Consider the following 11,171-nt stretch of genomic DNA (forward strand, 5'->3'; position numbering starts at 1 on the left):
AAGTTACACACACTAATAGGACGAAGGATGTATGAAAGTTTTATTGCTAACCAAATTAAAATAAATAAATTTTCCTACTTTTAGCCTCACTCAATATTTTTTAAATTATATCATAATTTGCAACAGCTGCTATTTTTGATTCAGTTTATAGACTTGGATCATCATACTTCTCAAATAGGTCTTAATCCATTTTAAGTTTGAGAAGCTTCTTTCCGCACACGCTTTACTGACTAAAACTGTGAACATGATTCTGGTTACTATATAAATTATAAAATGCTATTAAGGTTCAACATTTTTAAAGATAACATTTGTAGAAGCATTTTCAGTTACAGAAAATGATTGTTATATTTATAATTATTTAAAACATTAAATTGATGAAATGTCTCAAAAGTATCGTTAGAGAGCTGTGAAACATAACGTCGATGAATTGAGATAGAGATCTTCGCATTAGAAGTTTAGCTATACTATAACATATACATATGCAATAAGGCCTTGAAATTTATTAACATCAACGACTAGCACACGAAGTTTACTTTCTCGTCAGTCACATCCGCCACTACCGGCAGTTATACACAATAAGTAAAAATAAATAAATAAATAAAAAATAAATAAAATAAATTTATTATTTTGGAGGGTTTTCGAATAGCACAGAAAGAAAGGACAAACATAAAAATTTATTAAATTTTATTGAAATTTGGCTGACCATACAACTCTGTTTCGAGTATTCCCAAGTACTCATCATAGGGAATAATCGAATTTTTAATTTCTTTCTTTGCTATTCGAAAATCCTCTAAATTTGAATATAGCTTCTTTGTCACCATATAAAGAAAGCGTAGCTTTTTCAACAACACTAATACTCACTTCTAAATTTATTAACATAATTAAATAAAAAATTTTTCAATCATGCTGTTAAGGGACTCAGACACTTAGTTCACATATATAATTGAGAAAAGGTTCTTCGGTTACCAACTCTAAATTCACATTAACAATAATTTACTGATAGTAGTTAAATAAGTTAATTAATTGAAGTGGTTATAATTTTTAATTTATGGAATATATGACAAATATACTAACTTAAGAACTCTCTATATGTGCTAACTTAAGAACTCCTCTTCCACCTTCTATGGTATTAAAATAGGTCTTTATTAAAGGAATATCTGATGAACTTCAGTAGTTAAAAGGACATAAGTAAAAAGTTTTATATATTAACTACTGATAAATGTCAAACTTTTGGTTAACGTATATATTTTTATTCATTGTTTTAAGTTTATATATCTTCTTCTTCTTTTTTTTGTTTTTTTTCTTTTTTTTTTTGTGTGACTCGACTCGTTAGTGTAAGAAAAGCCAAACAAATTCTCAATTGACATGTTTTTAGTCAAAATAACCAATTTCGCTATTTCCGTAATTCGCACGAGTGCATTCTGTTTGGTTCGTTTGGAGAATTTTTATTGTGCCAATGCTGAGGAACTTCTTTTTTGTTTTGCTTTCTTATTTGGGATTTGGGTGGGACAGGAAGTGCTAATGTCACCATTCAATTGCGTGTGGCCTTTGTACAGAGCAACTTGCCTCGGGACCACACGATGCTGCAAAAAAAGTAGTAATAATAATCAAAACGGAAACTTGGAACCGGTGTCGTACTTTTTCTTCCTTCTTGGATATTGAAAATAATATTTTTCTTCTATCTAAGTGAGCATTTATGTGCGTTACATAGCTGCCATGTGTGCTGCGTTAGGATTTGCTGTCCCATTAAAAACATTTTAATGGATGTGCTTTTATGCATGCCTTACAGAGTTTAAAAATTAAGGTTATTATATCGAGGTAATTATTCCATCAACAACTTCATGCAAACTTTTACTTATGGAGCACCTAATAAAGTTAATACTCCTTAGCGCTTTTTTATACAAACTTGTTAAATATCGGTTCCACCTCTGGCGGATTTTCCTTCAAGTCGCAAGTTTAAGTCAGCGTGGAATTGTGGTTGTAATTAGCTGTCAGGCTTGCTTAGTAATAGGAGTATCTATGTGTATGCTCGGGAATGAATTTGTGTTGTCCCTTCGAAAGTGTACAAGTACAGTTTGTATGTGCTGGAAGGTTGACACTCGTAAATCTTTGTAAGGCACACAATGCTGAAAGTGAGTAAAGAGAAAAAATAGTAAAATAAATAAATAAAGAAACTGAATTAAACTTTTTATTTTGGCATTTTATTTGCGTTGAATTGGCAATAAAAATGTGCAAAACTACCCTAGGGGAAAATGACTATATATGGACCCTAAGCAGAGCAGACATTTTTTTACTTTCAAAATGTCAGAAAAGCGTAAATGAGATTTGGTAAATACACAGTAAAGTAAAGAAAAACTCCATTACATAAGAGATTTTAGAATTACGATATATAAGATATTAAAAAAATTAGTTTGCTATTTGAGTTTCAATGTAGCTAAAAACATTGTCTACTCGAGTTTGACATGTGAAAACGAAGCTATTATGTAATATATATATTAATTCTTTAAGTTTTACCATTAAGTCTTGATATATTAATGATTAAGATAAAAAAAAATACTCAAATGCGCACATGTCTTAGAATGTTAGAAAATTGTTTATGGTAATTGTGTAATATTGGGCTAATTGGTCAACTATATTCAACTTTTGTCAGACAGAACTTTTGTTATTACGAAAGAAACTAATTTTTTAATATAAACTATTGTTTTCAATACATATTTTATTACCAAGTACTCATCATAAGTGGTCTTGTTTAGACCACATTTGGTAGGGTATGACAAAATTTGCGCTTAATTTAAAATATGTTGGATTAGCTGTAATCCTTGTTATGTTATGAAAAAATGATATGATATTATAATATATAACAATTTAGTTACTTTCTGTTTATACTCAATGTATTCCTTAATCGCTGAATTTAACTGTATCATATGTATGCTTCACATTCTCTACATCAAGGTTCACTGGGATGTACCACGACCTTCAAGAAAATACATGAAGCGCTAGATCGAACTCATTAAGAGCTACATTAAGAGTTCGGATTTTACACAGTTCGAGTTTTGACAGACTCTTTTCGCTTTTCTGAATTCTTCATGATTAAAAACAAAGCACAAAACCAATTTCCATCTATATTCTACACGTAGTCTTTGATAAAGTGAAGACAAAGTGTGGAGTTGGACAACTGAAAATTTGTCCAGAATTCATAGGATTACTTATTTATCAGCTCTATGTATTTTGAATTCATGGTTTTACACTTTTAATGACAGTTTCTTGAGTATGGCATAGTTTCATTCATTCCAAATAGCTTGAATATAATGTGAAAAGGTATATAGTATAGTGTAAAATAGGACTGTCCAGTCCATATAAGAATGCGGGCCAATACAAATCACTGAATAGGTTGGAGTGCCACAGAGAAAATTAAAAATACAGCAATACTGATAAATTATTTTTTAAATGTGCTTTATTATAATAATTATGCCATATCATAAAATATGAAATAATTTCATAAATTAATTGCAACACAAATTAATACTCAAGGAGAATGATATGTTGTTACAACAGATATTTCTCCAATTGGAGGGATTGTTTTAAAAGTGAAACCTTATCTCAACTATTTCGTTTAGTTTAATTTAAAGTTAAAGAGAATTTTTATTTTTTATATCTGAGTTAGAAGTGTGAAGTAATTTTCATGAATTATAATGCTGTTCAAAATATCTAAATAGTTAAATCATAAATACTGTAATTATGGATTACAATTATTTTACGTACTTAATTCAATTTCGTGTTTACAATAACTTTACTTTGAGAATAACAAAAGCAGTGTCTTAAACAAACACATACTATTAATGTTCGATGTGGCGCTGATATACGACTTTTCGTCTAAAATGATGATCGAGGTAAGCTTCGTAAGGTTAGGTTAGGTTTACCAGAGACCCATTGGTTAGTAGCGATAAAATATAGCGTTAACTTGTATGTAAATTATGAAGTACGTTTTTTTCAAAGCTTAAGAAGTGATTGCCCTATTTTTCTTGTGACAGTGTCACTAACAATTTTGTAAAGAATTTGTAAGAATACACTGGTGTGTTTTTACACCAATCTTTATTGGGATTTGAACCAAGATTCTGTGTGGTGTTCAATTAAGATGTAATAACTTGCGCTTTTGTGATGTTATATTTGAAACATATGAGTTCCATTGAAGATTTTGACTCATTTTTAATAAATTTTTAAGAAACTGCGTGGGTCATTTTCTTTGGTCAGTATGTTGTTCATCTTTGATTGCCAGTAAATGGCTGACTAAAAATGTCAGTTCTTAAATAGTCTTGTTTCCATTCCGCATTCCACTTTACAGAATGGATGTCTATAATGTTTATCTTTAATATTTAAATCGCATTTTAACTATAACAAATCCAAGACTTTTTTTTTGGTCAGACTTATCAGTTCACTTATGTAACATTCCTATTAAGCTGTAAGTTGAAATGATAAATATCAATTCAGCTTAATTTAAATGATATTCTGATTCACAATAAATTAAATTTGAAAAAACCATTTTTAGTTTTATTATAGTATGAACCTGAGATAGTGAGAAATAATGGTAATATATGTAGGGTTCTCTAGAAAATTAGTGTTGATCTTAATAAAACGACATCCAAATTCTATTCATTCAACCGTCTAAAGTTTTTAAATTTAGATTTATTTTTACGATGACTGATTATCTCACTGCATTGTAAAATAACAGGTAGTGCCATTAAAACAAAATTATATGAATTATGCATATAAAATCCCTAAGCAATGCAGTTTAATTATAAGTAATGATTTTGTTTTTAAACAATTAATTTGTTTTTTATTTTTTGCATAAAAACCACTCAGATATAATGAAATTGTTTTTAAGTTTTCAATTGTCCAAGTATATGCGAAACTTTTCACATTTTCCAAGAACTACTATTACATTATCCATGCACCCGAAGCCTTGGCTCTCTGTGAAGAATATATGTAAATATTTCATGGTAAATTTATTTTTGACCGTAAATTAAACATTTTACAGCAAGTTTGTTGTTTTCATTCGGGTGGGCTCGAATCAGGCCAGAAGGAACTCACTCTGTTTGACTTTGATACTTAAAGCACTTCCATAATAGTTTCTGGTATCCTTTAATAATTCACAATTTCATACTCTACCGTTTTTAATTATATATAAATATTTACTTAGCTATAATTGCATATTTTATGAAATTAAGCTTAAGTATTTGTACAAATATTTTGCGAATTTCTGACAGATTTCCATTGCAATGCTAAGTTTCCCACTTTTTCAATTAATTTTTGAAAAGAGAGGATATCTGCTGTTTTAGACACTTTTATTTAATTTGACACTTTACTGCTTCTCTACTCTGTAATATAAAAATTCTTTTGAATATAAGATTAACTTAACTTTTAAGTTTTGTTTCACAAAAACAAAAACTTTTTGATTTCAGAAATTTTTTTTTTGGCAATTTTTTGTGTTCTTAAACTTAGCTTTTGATAATAAGAATGAGTTAATGAAGAGATACTTGTGTATAATCAAGTAATGTTTTTCTTGAAAATTCTGTTTAAAAAAAAAGGAAGAAAAAAAAATTTATGCTTAAACTGAACTTGCATCTAAATTTAGACGACAAAGAAAGACTAGGAGTTTCTAGATTGCTCTGTTATTTGGTGCATCAATTTTTAGATGACCAAAATTATAAATTTTAGTTACCATAAAATTTATAATAACAATCAAATATGTTATTATGTTTGATTGGTTAAAAATTAACCAACGAGAGGATGAGTAAACAATTTAAAACGGAAAAATCAATTAATGAAAGGTCAATTATAATGCCTTACCCTTAGAATAAAAGTGAAAGACAAAGACAAAAAGACTATATTTAAAGTGTCATCAATGTGTCAATACATTTGTATTAGAGAGTGCATTTGTAGATCGAAAGCCGAACGGGAATGGTTTGGGTGTCTTTTAGAGGGCAGGGGATTAAGGTAGTTGTGTTTCATTGTTTAAAGAAAGTCAGAGGGTAGTCGAAATAAAAATATTATAGGCCAGAGTAATTTGTAACTCTGATAACGTATTTTATCTGATAACGTATTTAACGTATTATTTTACTCTTATTTATTTTTCCAGGCCTGCCCCTAAATTTATTTTTAGATACTGGAATGAGCGGGAAGTAGTCGTTATTTACTTTTAAACCTCTCCATACTGGAATTTAAATGTCGGAACTGGGTTGACTGATAAGATATGTAAGAGTGCATGTACCTTTTGATCAAAAAAGAACGAGAGGCCTATTTTTGAATTCCCGCGCTTATCCAATCGTTGAATTTTTTTATTTTCACGCTGGCAACACTATTATACACATTCTGTCAAAGTTTAACGTATATCATACGATCAGTTTTTGTTTGGCGTCTATACAAAGAAGTCGAAAAATATTCGTGAATATACGTCTTATGCTGATAAAACAAGTAATTATTTCTAATTTTGTGTTCTCCGCATGAGTGTATTCAAAACTTGATGTGAAATCTCTCACTAAGTTAAGAAATAAAGTAAACTGCATGACACGATATGTTTATAGCTTTTTAAAATTAAATCATTTAGTCATATATATAAACGTCATCTGATGGTGAAACAATATATGCAGATTAAGACTATTTGTTCTTGTTCAGACTAATATTCATAAAGGTGCTGGAGTATCTTTTAAATTGTTTGTAGGGGTCTTGATCAAAAAGATCTCTTTGATTTATTATACCTATATTTAATTTTGACTCCATTTCCACATCGCTTTCCTTAAAGTATAGAACGCCCTATAAAGCACAACCAGGAATGTTACCTGTACATGTGAACTTTGAAAAATTACTAACAGATGAACCATCTGTTATTTAGTTTCTTACTTTAAATTTTTTTTAAACTTTCTGTTTTATTTTTTATATCATTATATTTTATTGCTAATTAGTTAAACAATTTTTAAAGTGCTAGATCGGTTCTAGAACTAGTTAAGTCATTGCTTTAACATCTTAAACTGTTTGTGAACTTAAAATGACTCTGAAAATATTTTTAATTAATGAACTAATTATAACACATTGTTGTAATTATGTTGTTAATGTTGTTCTCAATTTTTACCTTCAATTATCTTGAAATATTTTCAAACAATATTAAAAAGTTGTCATTACTTTTTTTTCATAAAATGTTGAAAAATATGTTTAAATTTTGTCCTTTTAAGGACAACTGGTAAAATTATCAAGCCACTGCAATTGTAGTTTTCAACCTATTTATTTGTAGGAAATTGTAATTTCGTTTTACACTGGGAACTCGTAGCGTATGAGAGTTATCAAGCATTCGTTGAGGCGTGTTTATGTGATAAGTAACTTGCAGAGGAGATCCTTCTTTTTGGGAGATGATGAGTGTAATGGTTGTATGTTGTCAGCATTTGTCAGTCTACAGGACACAAAATTTTTGGTTTTGTTTGCTTGGTGGTATGCGAATTGGTGATGTCGTTTAATTAGCAAAAACTGCTGAAAAAAGTTTATTTCAAATTAACTACTCTTTCGCTGTGATTGGAATACAGGGTGACGGTAGTCAAGGCAAATGAAGTATTCTATCACGCGTAAAGGCAATTTATGTTAAATTGGAAGTAGCTAATACACCAGCTCGATTCTGCTGAAAAATGTACCTCTCTTGAAACATCGGATTGTCGTTTGACTAATGCTTGTAATATGAAATTATCTTTAATAAGTATTTCTTCAGACACATATGCTCAATAAAGCTACATACATTTTAGCTCGCTAACAATTAAAGCTGAATTTTCAAAAGCATTGATAAATATATACAGATTTGGTAAGATGCCGTGTAAATATATAGATCAGTGATAAGGAGACAATTTGATTGTTAATGAACAATTTAATATTATTTATAGCTAATATTCTTAATGTATTATTATTAATAAATATTATTAATATCATAATAATATTAATTTTGTAATTTTTGTTACTTAAGATTCTTGAAACACAGTATAGGAGCATAATAAATCATATTCAGTTTATTTTATAATGTATGTATAAATATTTTTTATATTTGTAAGCCTTTTAAGTTCTATAATTAACTAATTTAAATTTTTGTTTTCTTTAATAAACAAGCAAGTTAATGACGTTGTAAAAGTGAAAAGTATATAGGAAATGCGAATATAGAACACACAGCCGTACACAAACATATGAATATACCAGAAGCGAGGCGTTGAGTGGTCCAGAATGTTCACTGAATACCTTAACAAAAGTTCCTTTTTAGATCATTACATTTTTATCGAATATAAAATTTAAAGTAAATGAGAATTTTTATATTTTTATATTCATATATACCGTTATCAAGAATCATAATGCAGAATTATAATAGTCATGGTTCAGTTAACTCAAATCAAATCATAGATTTTGATTTTGATTTCTACATATATAAGTAAAAATATATAAAAAACTAAAAAATATAATTTCATTTCATCATCATTTTTATACTTTGTTTACTTAGTTCAATTTTGTGCTTATAATAACCTTTCATTGAGAATAAACGCACTGTAAGATATATATTTTAAAAATGTTTTATATACATATAATATAATATACTTGGTAGTTTTAAAACAGTATGTACAACCTTATCTGCGTTACCCTGTTTTATTTTGTCAACGTTTGGCTTTGATAGTTAAATCATTCATCAGTATGGTTGTTACGCCTCGAAAACGCAAATAAAAAAACCAAAAACCACGTATCAACAAACGCTTAAATAGACTATTCTCCAGAGCTAGTTCCTTTGAAAATATACAAATGTTGAGACTTGGCAGTAATCAAAAGAGGCTGAAACCATTTGCACCACCTAACCAAAGAAAACAAGCTGCGATTCTAATTTTATGCAAGCTCGTTTAAAGTCATATGAACATTTCGGAAGGCGTATATGTGTATAGGATGTTACATATCACATATTGCTACTACAAATCTTCCAATACTTTTATTGGAACGTTTACGACTTTGTTACTATTTTACTATTTTATAACTGAAACCAATAGTGAATGTTAAACACGAAGATTGTTATCATTAAAGTAACGCAGCTTTGCATAGTTGTCAAATAAATAACCTGAATTGTTGAGTTCGCTAGATTAGAGTAGGCGGTCAATTAAATTTGTAACGGTATGATGAAGAATAATACAGCATATGAACTTAAGTTTTGAAATTTTATTAGTTTCTATTTCGTTACTGTAACTTTTCATTATATTCTCTGTTTAGTGATATGCAAAAAATACTGTTCTACAATTCTAAAATATGATTTTTTATAATGGTATCGAGTTTCGATTACATATATGTACCAAAAAAAATTTCATTACGGAGCTTGTTACAGAAGACATTACTATTCATTGATTTAGTGGATTTCTATTCGTTACACTTAAATGATATAACATTTATATCTGATAAATTATTTCGCAGTATCCGAAAGTGTTATTGCCGCTTATTTATCTCTCTGTTAAGTGTTAAGTAATACTCATATTTATTTAAAGATTAAATAACTGAGCTCCCCCGATTTCAAAAGCCTGCATGTCTACTTAACCTTTATGTGCTCGGGATATTTTTTATACGTTGCCGGTCGGAAGTCTACATTTGTAGCAAGCAAGTATGTTATGAAGAAATCTAGACCAACATATTAAAAAAACACTTTTAGGCAGATTAATTTACTTTTACAGACAATTGTACATATTTATTATGAAAATTATTATACAAAATTTGGGTAAAAAAGGTTTTAAGTAGCTTTTGAGGAACAACATTCACCCAAAGAATATGTGACTGTTTGTACGTCACACACTGGTTTTTATGCACCAACTGCAAATATTTCGCGTAGTTTTTCTCTTTCAAATGTTACTCTCTTCCACAATAGTTGCCTGATTTGCATTTGAGTTCTTTCCAGTATAAACCTCACTATTGAGAGGATAAAACGACTTCGCATCACAAGCGAACCAATATAATGGGTAAATCTAGTCTATCACGATATGTAAATAGATGCTTATTTACTGTCACTTCTCCGGAAGATTGGTAGTACATACGGAGATGGCTATTCATCTCAGCCTACAGTTCAGAGATGAGAGCAGCCTTATCAATAACAAGTCAGCTCTAGTACGGTGAATGTCAAACCGAATAAAATGTAAAATTTCTTTGAAATGGGTTTCTACATTGTTGCACGGTAATAACAAACTGCTTCCTTACTCCACAACATATTCGTATCCTCGTCGCTTGATTTGGTTACACCACCTAGCACTAGAAGCTCAATTAACGATTTTGATTTCATGCCGGTTACAGTATTCCACATTCTCTCCTTTGCATTAGGGTTTTTTTCATTCCCTTTTTGAAAAGTTTTCCTGGCTTTTTAGTTTGTTCCTCTCAAAATTTATTCAAGTATCGAATACGGTGTACAAAATTAGACCTTTAGTCGCTCGAATTGGACCAACAGTAGTGCCATGAAACACATTGTGAGCAGTAGTGCGACCTACTTGATTAGGTATAGTTTTGAACCAGACAGTATTATCTCTTGACACAAATGTATCAAGATGCTGCATAACGACCGATGTCTCAATCGGACCGTTCAATCATATTTTCCAATATTCTCATTTTATTTTACTGCTCTATGTTTCAAATAAACTATTTCATTACCAAATTAACCAATCGAAAGCGGATCGAAAGCATTACATTGCAATCAGATGGAGCATAAGCAGAAAATTGATCACAGCAGTATGAACTGCGCTTCCTAATCCTCCTACTGTTGCGATCTAAACCATAAAATCATGCATATAAGTACAAATATGCAGCACAAGTATGTACAAGTAAACAGAGAATAAAATAAATTACAAAGGAACATCTTTCTGCATGTTGGAACTAAAAAATATTGAGTTACATAGGTATTTAATATGAATTTTCATATAAATTATATGGTGACTACAAATGTAGACTACCGGCCAGGAGGTGATCAGTTTGAAAAGTTGGGTCTAGGGCTTAAATAAATTATTGTTTTGATGCTGTTAAGTTTAAAATTAACTTAAAATTGATTTTTAGGAAACTACTAAAAATCTCACACCCTGTCGTTGTGCAAAATTCGTTTTTATAAGACTTTTTCGCACAAAATGCTACAAATGTAGACTACC

Source organism: Teleopsis dalmanni, chromosome 2 (genome assembly GCF_002237135.1).
Source record: "Teleopsis dalmanni isolate 2A chromosome 2, ASM223713v2, whole genome shotgun sequence".
Taxonomy (NCBI): Eukaryota; Metazoa; Arthropoda; class Insecta; order Diptera; family Diopsidae; genus Teleopsis; species Teleopsis dalmanni.